General features: G+C 43.6%; 1 protein-coding gene across 1 annotated transcript in view; it reads left to right on the top strand.

Annotated features, from left to right (window-relative positions):
- celf5a (cugbp, Elav-like family member 5a) overlaps positions 1-10,596 on the top strand; it is a gene marked incomplete at both ends in the record, with an annotated part of 364,109 nt that overhangs the window by 326,499 nt on the left and 27,014 nt on the right. The window lies entirely within an intron of this gene.

The raw sequence follows: 10,596 nt of genomic DNA, 5'->3' as shown, positions 1-10,596 counted from the left end.
AGGGAGGGAGGGGGGGGTGGAGGGGAGGGGGGGGGGGGCGCGAACACAAATTGGAGAGTACAACACTGACAACATGCGCCAAAAAATGAGAAATGTGCTGTTTTCAAGATAGACACAGACACTGGTGCGCTCTGACAGGAGACATCCTATTTGCAAAAAGGTGATTTCAAACACAAGCCGAGGGAAAGAGACAGAGAGAGAGAGAGAGAGAGAGATTCCATAACAGCATTTAGAATCAAGTGATAATTGTTCCCCGAAGAATCCCAGGATGTGTACGTACGCAGTCATACACACACACACACACACACACACACACACAACAATCCTGAGCGTTCATTTATCTCTGAGCCTATAAACAAATGTGACCACATGGACCCCTCACACAGGTTCCATCAACACCCTCGCTTAAATGAGCACTCTGGATTTTTACAGTGTATATAGCCAACTTAAGCCTAGGTCTTGTCAAGACACACAGAGTGTTTGTATACGACGAGACGTGATGTAGAGCAACTTTCCTTCTCCATCATCTGAAGTCTCCTCATCTCTCTCTCTCTCTCTCTCTCTCTCTCTCTCTCTCCCTCCCTTGCTTTTCCCTCCTCTTCTTCACTGAGAGAGAGAGAGAGACAGCCATTTTAGCTTTATGCCCGGGTCTCTAGGTGGTTAGAGTAGAGAGACCACATGCCGTGTCAGAGGACTGCAGAGCGAGGTTGTAGATTTGAAGGCACCTCAGGCGCCGTGCCCCCGCTCTCCCCTCCCTAAAAGATGCATTAGGCTGAATGTGAGACGTATAAATGAGAGGAGAGAAAATGGTTTTAGTTGGATGCTAATACTGACAGCAGCGCACGCGCGTGTGTGTGTGTGTGTGTGTGTGTGTGCGTGTCTGTGTGTGTGTGTCTGTGTGTGTGTCTGTGTGTGTGTGTGTGTGTGTGTGTGTGTGTGCGCGTGTGTGTGGGTGGGAGGGGTTGAGAGGGAAGAAGATGATGACTGTAAAGCTCACATTAGGAAACATCTCCCCCTGTTGGAAGGATTCGGATCAGAGCGGAGGAGCGGGAGCTGTGAGAGCGGTCTCTTGGAACGCTGCACAGCACAGCTCAGGAAAATTACAGTGAAAGATTACTGCATCATTTGGCCATCTTGTTTAAATGCTAAGCCGGCGACGTGCGGACATGCACGCACGCACACACACACACACACACACACACACACACACACACACACACACACACACACACACACACACACACACACACACACACACGTAGAGATACTGTACACATGATTTGCGTGTGCCCACACACACTCTCAGTTGCATGCTACAAACACACACACACACACACACACGCGCGCGCGCGCGCACACACACACACACACGCACACGCACGCGCACGCACGCAAGCGCGTGTCGTGCCACAGACAGCAAAGTGGGATCAGAGATGAAACAAAACCTATTAAAACCTTACTGTGGAAATATAGCCTCCAAGCCAGGAGGTTACAAATGAGGCACTTGAGCTACAGTGTTCAGTCTTTGAACTCGCCTTATTGTCCCATTGTCTGTGACTATGCCTTCTTTCTTCCATTCCTCACCTCCTAGCTCTCGCTCTCTCTCTCCCCCTCCCTCTGCCTCTGTGTCTTGTCTCTCTCTCCCTTTCGTTTTCGTGGTTGGGCCGGTCGGTCGGGGCGTGCGAGGAGAGGTCACATGTGACAGTGCAGAGAGAGAGTCAGCGAGTCACAGAGCAGAGCGCCACAGAGATAATTGCCATGTGATAAAGAGGTGATTGCCTGCTGGTACCTGGGGAGAATAATGCCATCAGGTTGCAATAAAAAAGCAGATGCCTGACACTAAATGGATGCTGCTGCTGCTGGAGCCCGGTTGCAACTTTCTTTCTTTTGCTGGCTTTCATCTCCCAACACCCCTCTCTCTGCTTTATTCTCCCTTGTTTCTATGTGCTTCTATCTCCCCCACCACCCCCCGCCCCCCTCCTCTCTCTCTCTCTCTCTGCCTTTCATTTCAAGAGGAGGCACGAAAAGGTTGTGACTCTGATGATGAAGAACTCTGTTGAGTTCAACCCGACTCTTTGTCTGCTAGGAGACGTGCTATCTGCCGGATAGAGCATAAATAAAGGAACCAAAATGGCTTTTGAGTTGGGATGAAAGTTGGAAAGAGAGGGAGAATAAAGAATATACATATGAAAAGTAAAATAAAAATGATTCTGTCGAGACGAAGCACTCTCTCTCTGCCAGACCGTCCTCTTTTTTATTTCCCACTTTTTTTATTTTATTTTATCACAGCCGGTTTGTATTAACCACTCTATTCCAACATAATTACATGCTTGAGTTTCCAATTTGCTGCGTTGTAATTTGGAACGAAACATCAGTGAATGCTATGTTGTTATCCATGACAATCTGACGGCTGGCATTAAGAACTGCATTATCCACAAGCCATGCATTTGAGAGAGTGTAGCTACTAGCTAGTACTTGCAGATGCTACAATATAGCATTCACTTTCACTCCCATTATTAACCCATCCAGGCCCAGCGGCTTGTACACAGTAAAATCCTCAGCGTTACTTTAACTCTGAAGTGTGTACAAACCAATTGGGCCCTTAAGGGTACATTATGTACACTCCAAATGGTCCATTTGGTTCCATGTGTACAGTCCTCTGAGTTATATGAACACTAAGGATTATACTGTTGTGTATGGCGCCACAACAAGGCCCCCAGCAAATGGGCAGCAAGCTTATTAGAACCATGCAGCCCTAAGTCCCCAGTCGCATTGACAAGCTTCTGATTAGGGGACAAAAAAAACTAGACTGGTCTGACAGTGTATTTATTCTGTAATACTGAGGTAGATCAGACCCTTCCATCTCAAAGCCCAGCCTCATTCACATCTTAATAGGGGGGCAGTCACAGCATCATCAAAGAAGTGGAGCCCCCCATTCCGCCAGGGTGACTCTCTGGGCCCTCTTGTTTGTTTCTCTGTCATTGCTTTTGTTTAGTTTCCCATTTTGCTCGCTTTTCTTTCGCAACTACGGCTCAATTCATCTTATTTGGAAGGGAATGGATGGCTCCCATTTGTCACGTTGATAAAATTATGCAAATGACAAAAGGAGTTAATAGATAGCGGTGGCAAGGCACGGCTGGCTAATGGATGAGATGCCAGCAGCGCGCGTTCCACGGCAGGACAAGCGCTTTCAGGTTACCTGACAGGGGCATTGAGGGAAAATAATTGGCTTTTCCTTTAGCAGGGTCTCTCCATGCAAATGCGCGGCAGAGTGGCATCCTCGTGCCTCCGCCGTTTCCACAATATTGTCATTAGCATTAGCGCCACTGGCAGAGGAGTTTGATTTCTGCTCAGCGGAGTCAGTCTCAGGCCACGGCCATCTACATTTTCCAATGACACATAGCTATGGGGTATTAAACTGACATCGAGACAGGGCGAAAGGTTTGGTCCAATTGTGTTTGTGTTTCCATACCACACAGTGCTGCATGCCTGATAGGGAGCTACAGCCTACAAAAGAATATTGATTCCCTAGATAAACCCGCTGGTTCACAACCTGCAAAAACCATTGTACAGTGATGGATTTTTTTTCTGAATTAGGCATACAGCATATGTTCTGCAGAGGGAGAATTTAAGCTGAGTGCAGGAACTCTAATGGCCTCTCTCTATCTCTTTTACGGTGTGTGTGTGTGTGTGTGTGTGTGTGTGCGTGTGCGTGTGCGTGTGCGTGTGCGTATGCATGTGCGAGTGTGTGCGTGCGTGCATGCGTGTGCATGTGCGTAACTCTGTACTGTGGGCTGTATTTGTTGGGAATTAATTTCAGCTCTTACTTTATGCTAAAAAAAACAGAGAGAATTGTAGACATTGATAAAGTAATGGAGGGTCATTAAGTCAATCGCTTTGTAAGATTGTCTACTGACTGAGTGTTATGTATAGGCATGGATTGATTGTTTTTTTTTTGTGTTGTGTTATTGGGATATTTGCCTGATCAATATTTATTTTTATAGTTACATAACAGCCATTAGTCCTGTATGTAATGAAACAGAAATAATCGCAATGCCCGTGCAATGAATCAACCATAAGTAACATAATGACAGGCCATTATGTGTAGCACTGCTTTTAATATGAAAGAAACCAGGCCCCAGGGCATTATGTATATACAAGCACATACACACGCAGTCGGTCACATGAACAAATAGCCTACAACGACCAGCCCATCCAGAGCCAATATTTCAAAGTAACTCACCATAACAAAACCTAGGCCTACATTTTATGATGACCGAGGCTTCTGTAAACGCTTTCATCTGACGAACGCAAATGCCAGCACCCACACAGTTGGTTTGTAGGACAGAGCTTGCAACCTAAAACAACATGGGAAGCATCATTGTCGACCATGATCTCTGGTACCACCCAAAGTTAGAAAACACATGGGAAAGTTCTCATTCTACTGCTCTGACACCATCCATTAAAAGATGTGTGACACTGGTTTCTTTCTAAATTGGCCCGAAAAAACACCTATCAGATAGTGTTGATTTTGACAGCACATTTTAATTCTGTTTTAGTCATAGTCTTTTGAATAAAATTCCATTTAGTTTTAGTCATATTTTAGTCATCTGAAATGTTTTACTATTACTGTTAGTCTAGTTTTAGCTGACTAAATATCATAAGATCTTAGTCGACTAAATCTACAGTTGATTTAGTCGACTAAAATGTATCTTGGCGGTGCCTTGATGGCGTCGTAATGCCTGATTTTACACTTGGTTGCATGCTGAAAATAGCCGATCTACAAGCTCACAATGCGTCGTAGCGCGACGCGTTGTGAGCTTGTAGATCGGCTATTTTCAGAGCGTGACACCCGAGCGCAACCAAACATAAAATGACTTGACTTTTAGTTCTACTGGATCACCTCTCCACTATTCCTTCCCTAACATTTTAGTCTAGTTTTTATTTGTTGACAAAATTGTCAATATATTTAGTCTTAGTTTTAGTCATCATAGGTTAGTTTTTATTTCGTTTTTATTTAGTTTTCGTCAGTGAAAAAAGGTAGTCGACCAACATTTTTCGTCATAGTTTTAGTCGACGAAATCAACACTGCTATCAGGAGACCAAAAGGGAAGGTAAATGTAATTTTCAGAACAGAACAGAATGACTAACTGAGCGTTCTGTAGCGCTGCAGATGATTCCACGGGGTTACATTTCCTTCATGACTGCTTTTAGCTATTCCTTGAGAATCCTTTCTTGTCAAACACGTTCCAAGACAGATGTGCTGCAACATGCTGAGGCTTTTGTCTGTGTTCTAAACATTGTTTCTAGGCAGAGAGTTCTCGTACAATTGCAGTTGATGCTCCGAATGTCAATGCGTGTTTGAAGGCCATCATCACACTTAGCATTGCCACCACCCAGCCTTGTGGTCCATCCATCATCAGATTCCATATTATTGATGTTTCCTCTCAGGCAGTAGTTCTCAAAGTGGGGTCCAGCACAGGGACCATCTGGGTTCCTTGAGGCGGTTCTAAATAGACCCTTACCGGTGTGTAACTCTTTAGAGTTATGGGATTAAAGAATTTAACTTTTGGAGAACCACCCCTCTTAGGAATGTGCAATCTGGGAACCCATCGTCAAATAAAAAGGAAAAACAGCGCCCCCAGCGTTTTTCACTTTTGCATTTGACTCTGGGGGGAGCGATCAAATAGACCGGCGATGACTGGAAACCGGCGTTTGGTCTCTGCCCTCAGCCCTCCACTTCCGGTGGTGCGCCTATGTTTTCATTCCCACTAACAATATTTCTCCACAGAAAACTAACACCATTTCTCCCAAAGAACATGGATCGTTTTGGTCATAAGCCCACTTGTTTCTATGATGAAAGAACAAGTTAAAATGTTACTAACTTTCCGTGGTTTTGTCGTCTCCGAGGACGCTATTGTTAAATGAGTTTGGGTTTGTTTTCCAGTGGGGAGCGAGCGCACAGATGTAAATCCCGCCCACTACATTTGATTGGGTAAAGCACGCGGCCTGCTTCCTGATCTGAAGGCACGCCCACTTGTAGGCCAACGCTCACACGTTCTGAACGGGTCTCCCGACAGATCCAGTAGCGCAGCTCTGAATCTGTTCTTGAGAGATTAAGGACAGGGCGAACAACCTCAAACTCAGATTCATCAACTTCAGTTGTCGTCTCTCTCGGGTGGAAACCTCCACTGTTACTTTTCAGGATTTAAATTAAAAAATAGCAAAAGTAGCAGATCTACAAGATTGCTTTTGTGTGACACTGTAGTATGATGAAGTAGGGCGTTAATTTACGAAAAAACACAAAAAGTTAGAATATGGAGATAGGAGGTTGTGCGACGATGTGCTTCACCTGCGTGACATTGGGGAAGTGTCGTGTGCTGTCCACGCTTTAATGAGGTCACAGTTCATCTCATTGAACAGCTTGTACAACAGTAGGCTATCAATAGTGCTGTTTGTTCAACAGCCACCGTTTTCTTTCTTTAACTATGGTAGCCTTGGAGAGCATTTCTCCGGGTCCTTCTCTTCTCTGGCCTTTCTGCTTAACTTGAATTGTCCAACATTGTACTAACTATTTATACAGCACTTAAAACACAATTTTATTGTCTGATGCGTCGTTTGACACTTGCCACTCCAAGCAAAAAAAAATATTATACCAGGTTGCTTATTTCTCTCACTAAACATAGCAACGTTGAAAGGCCAAATGAGGAACAGCGCCACAGTTCATAGAGATACATACAGTGGCCAAACACAGTATTGCGGGTCGTCTTTAGATCCCATATTCTGAGAGGATATTGAGCCCTCATTGGCTAAAGGACCAGCCAATGAGGAAAAAGTCACGACTAGCAAACAAGTCAGGACTAGTGAGTGCATAGACCAGGTTTGGCAACCTGGTTAAAATGTCCTTTAGTTTCCCCATACTTGCAGCAGTTTAGCGAGTGGCTAACGAGATTTTAACTCTGCTAAACGAGGGAACGTTATCTCATTCCGTAGGTAACATTTAGCTAATTCTTCCTGTAAGGTTTTTATGTTGGTGAACCTTCACAAACAAGATGAAAAAAAAAAAACAGCCGGATTGAGTTATAAATAGAATCAAGTCGAGCACAATTTACTTTTCTTCCCAGAGCTCTTGTTTTTGTTTTACTAGTTACAAAAAAAAAGTTCCACAATGTAGCAGAGAATGTAGCAGGCTGGTGGATACAATGTAGCAGAGAATGTAGCAGGCTGGTGGATAATATCTCACAGGCAACAACAGGTTCCAGCAGCTGAGATGACAGCCAGCCTGACCCCCCCGTTTTCTGACACACTGCACTGCTTTTCCATCTGGCATATATACCTACAGTACACACTCTCTACCGGCACATTCTACTACGACTACAGTGAAGGGTACAGGGACACGCAATGGCTTTAGGACGCTGTTTCCCAAACAGTGGGTCGGGACCCATTTGTGGGTCGCCGACCAATCTTTATGGGTCACAAGTAAATATCCCTTTGTTTTTTTTTGTTTCCTACATTTTGTGTACAGCAAACATTTTAGAAAATCTTTTCTTTAATAAATAAAAACAAGACTGACATGAAATGTAATTTATAGCTCGGCTACCAATATAAAGAAAACAAGTGCATCTGTGTCTGTCTCAGGCGCGCTAGGGTTTCAGACGATAGAAGCACACGCAGTAGTAGTAGTGGAGTGGCTCAGGGGTAGAGAGGCCAGTAGAACGGCCGGATGGAAGCCGTGAGGTTTCCAGTTCGATCCCAGGCTCCCCCAGAAGAGTTAGTGTCGAAGTGTCCTTGAGCAAGACATTGAACCCCTAATTGCTCCCGATGAGCAGTTGGTGCCTTGGTTTCCTCCTCCATCGGTGTATGAATGTGTGTGTGAATGGGTGAATGTAATGCACAATCTATGTAAAGCGCTTTGGATAAAAGCGAGTCTTGCAATCCCAGACTTAACCACCAGGCGGCAGCTTCACTGTTCTAACCGCGGTTCTGAGTATAGCTTGGTTCAGGGTATGTCAAGTTTGTGAGCTAGTTTGGGTCCCGGGGAGACTCTCTTTTGGGTCTTGACCTACATACAGTACATGGTTTGGGAAACAATCCCTGCTTTAGAACATACATTTACAATGTAACTGCACTAATATTTACATACACACAATACAGATGCCTATTGCCTAGTACAGATTAAATCAAATGCATAATAAACTGAATACCAATCAAAATCCAAAAGAAAAGAAAAACACACACACACACACACACACACACAGACACGAGCACACGCACATGCACACGCACACACACTTATACCAACTCCCCTCTCTCTTCCATGACCACTTGGTACAGCTTGACAAGGTCTGACAGTCAATCAAGGTGATTGAGATCAGCTGGGGTCCCCTGCATGGCTACATTGTCAGGTGCTCCACACACCTCTTGGAAGTAGACCTCATAGACAGCCTGTGTTGTGCAGTGGTTCTTAAACTTTTGCGTGCCATGGACCCCCAAATGTATATGTGTTTGGCCGCGGATCCCCCATCTGAAAATGTTTTGCACTAAGGACCCCCAGATGTACAAGCTGCAGTGCAGCACTACTGTAAGTGACGAGCTGTGAGCTTTTATATCAGCTATTGTTTAATAGTCAACACGCAAAAATGCAATTAATTAAAATATAAAATATGGGTTACCCCCCTGTGTGTCCGCAGACCCCACTTTGAGAACCCACTGGTATAGAGGGTGTAAGTGGTTAAGAAATCTGCAATGAGCTTGTCAATTGCTAATGTCATTTAGACAAACTAAGACAAACTAGACATGAAGTTTGACATTTGAATCAGAAAAAAAGGCATTAATAGCTAACAATAGATAATGTGTTAATAGCATGTCCATTGAGTGGGTCATTTGACCACAGAAAGCACAGTTCACCCTCTGGTAAGATACATTAACGTACGACTTCAGCCATTTCATCTTCATATAATTGGTCCTCACTAATGCTCATTATAATATGGTAGCCTACCATTTTATCATGAGCATTAGTGAGGACCAATTATATGAAGAATAAAGATAGGTTGAAAATAGCTGAAATCGTCCGTTAAGTGATACAAACAGAGCCAGTCCTTAATCAGTATTATTAGAACAATGCACTGATAAAGCACATGGTACTATAAAGGCATGAAGCGTTCAAAGTAAGTCCATTGTGTAATGTTTTAGACAGTGGTGTGTGTGCGGTCACTTCCTATAAAGATTCTGATAATATCAGTGTATTTACATCCCTACTAAATTGACTTCCATTATAATGTCGTCTTTGTATGGTGGAAACCCAAACCTCATTATGTACAAAACGGTTACTTTTCAGGATTCAAATTCAATAGCATCAAAAGAAGCTGTTCCCCAAGCTCAAAATGAGCCGCTTCACGCCACGTTTTGAGCTTGTAGATCTGCTATTTTTTGAAAAATCGTGAACATTTTGCAAATCTTTGAATATATATATTTCAAAGCGAAGTTTTGTAACTCAAATCTTTGCTTCTGGGGGATTCTACAAATGTCTTATAAATCCTAACAGTTTTTTGAAAAAACTTATGTTGCTATAGTGGTTATCAAACTGTTTCATGTCATGGACCCCCAAAATGATGTTTGGCAGCAGACCCCCATCCCAAAATATGTTGTTCCAGGGACCCCCCAGAAGCAAAGATTTTAGTTCAAAATGTTCGCTCTGAAAAATGTGCACACATGTTTCACGATACTTCGAAAAATAGCAGATCTACAAGCTCGTAGCTTGTATATCTGCTATTTTTCAATAGCCAAAAGAAATCTAAAAGTGACTCCGGTCTTAATGGGTTAAGAGATGCCCAGATTGAAATTCTATAGGCTAAATCTTTTTACAGAAAGAAATCTGTTTGGTGAACTCAATGAAGGTAAAGTGAGACCTTTTGTTCAGCGGTAAAGATTGTATGGTCTGTTAGAGAAGAGCCAATATCTGATTCATTTTGTAAAAAAATAAAATAAAAAAAAAGCTGAAAGTATCGCTGAAAGCCAGCTAAGGGTAAGGTGGTTTGGTTTTAGTCTGAAAGGAAAAGAAACAGCAAAAGTGTAAACTGTGGATGAGTGTCAGGCTATACTAGTGACAAGGATGACAAATGAAACCAAACAGCGGCTGGTAGAGGAGAGGCCAGAGCAGAGGTTGAGAGACGTCAGTGTGCACAACCAAAACATGCTGAAGTTTCACAATTGGAAAGGAAAAATAATGCATCTTCTGCTGCAAAACTTTGGCTGTTTTTCGTCAACAACTAAAGATACTAAAAAGCCTGATTTATACTTCGTTGCACGCCGGTGTGTGTCCCATGCCGGAAGATATTATAGCCGATATATAAGCTCACACCGCGTTGCAATGCGCCGCGTTTTGCCAGATTGCAGATCGGCTATTTTCAGCACCGGAGGAGCGCACCACCATGCTATAATAAATCAAGCCTAATGTGCACATGTCAATGCCTTGATTTGGATGGGCCCGACAGACAGCTATTAAAATGTAACTGCAGCGGGTGACAGATTCACTAAACATAGGTTGACAAGCTTCTCTTCTTTTCTTGTCTTTCTTTTATTACTCTCCACTTTCTC

Source organism: Gymnoscopelus microlampas (assembly GCF_963454915.1).
Source record: "Gymnoscopelus microlampas genome assembly, chromosome: 9".
Classification (NCBI taxonomy): Eukaryota; Metazoa; Chordata; class Actinopteri; order Myctophiformes; family Myctophidae; genus Gymnoscopelus; species Gymnoscopelus microlampas.
Note: the sequence above shows the minus strand (reverse complement) of the source record. Positions and strands in the feature narration are given on the sequence as shown.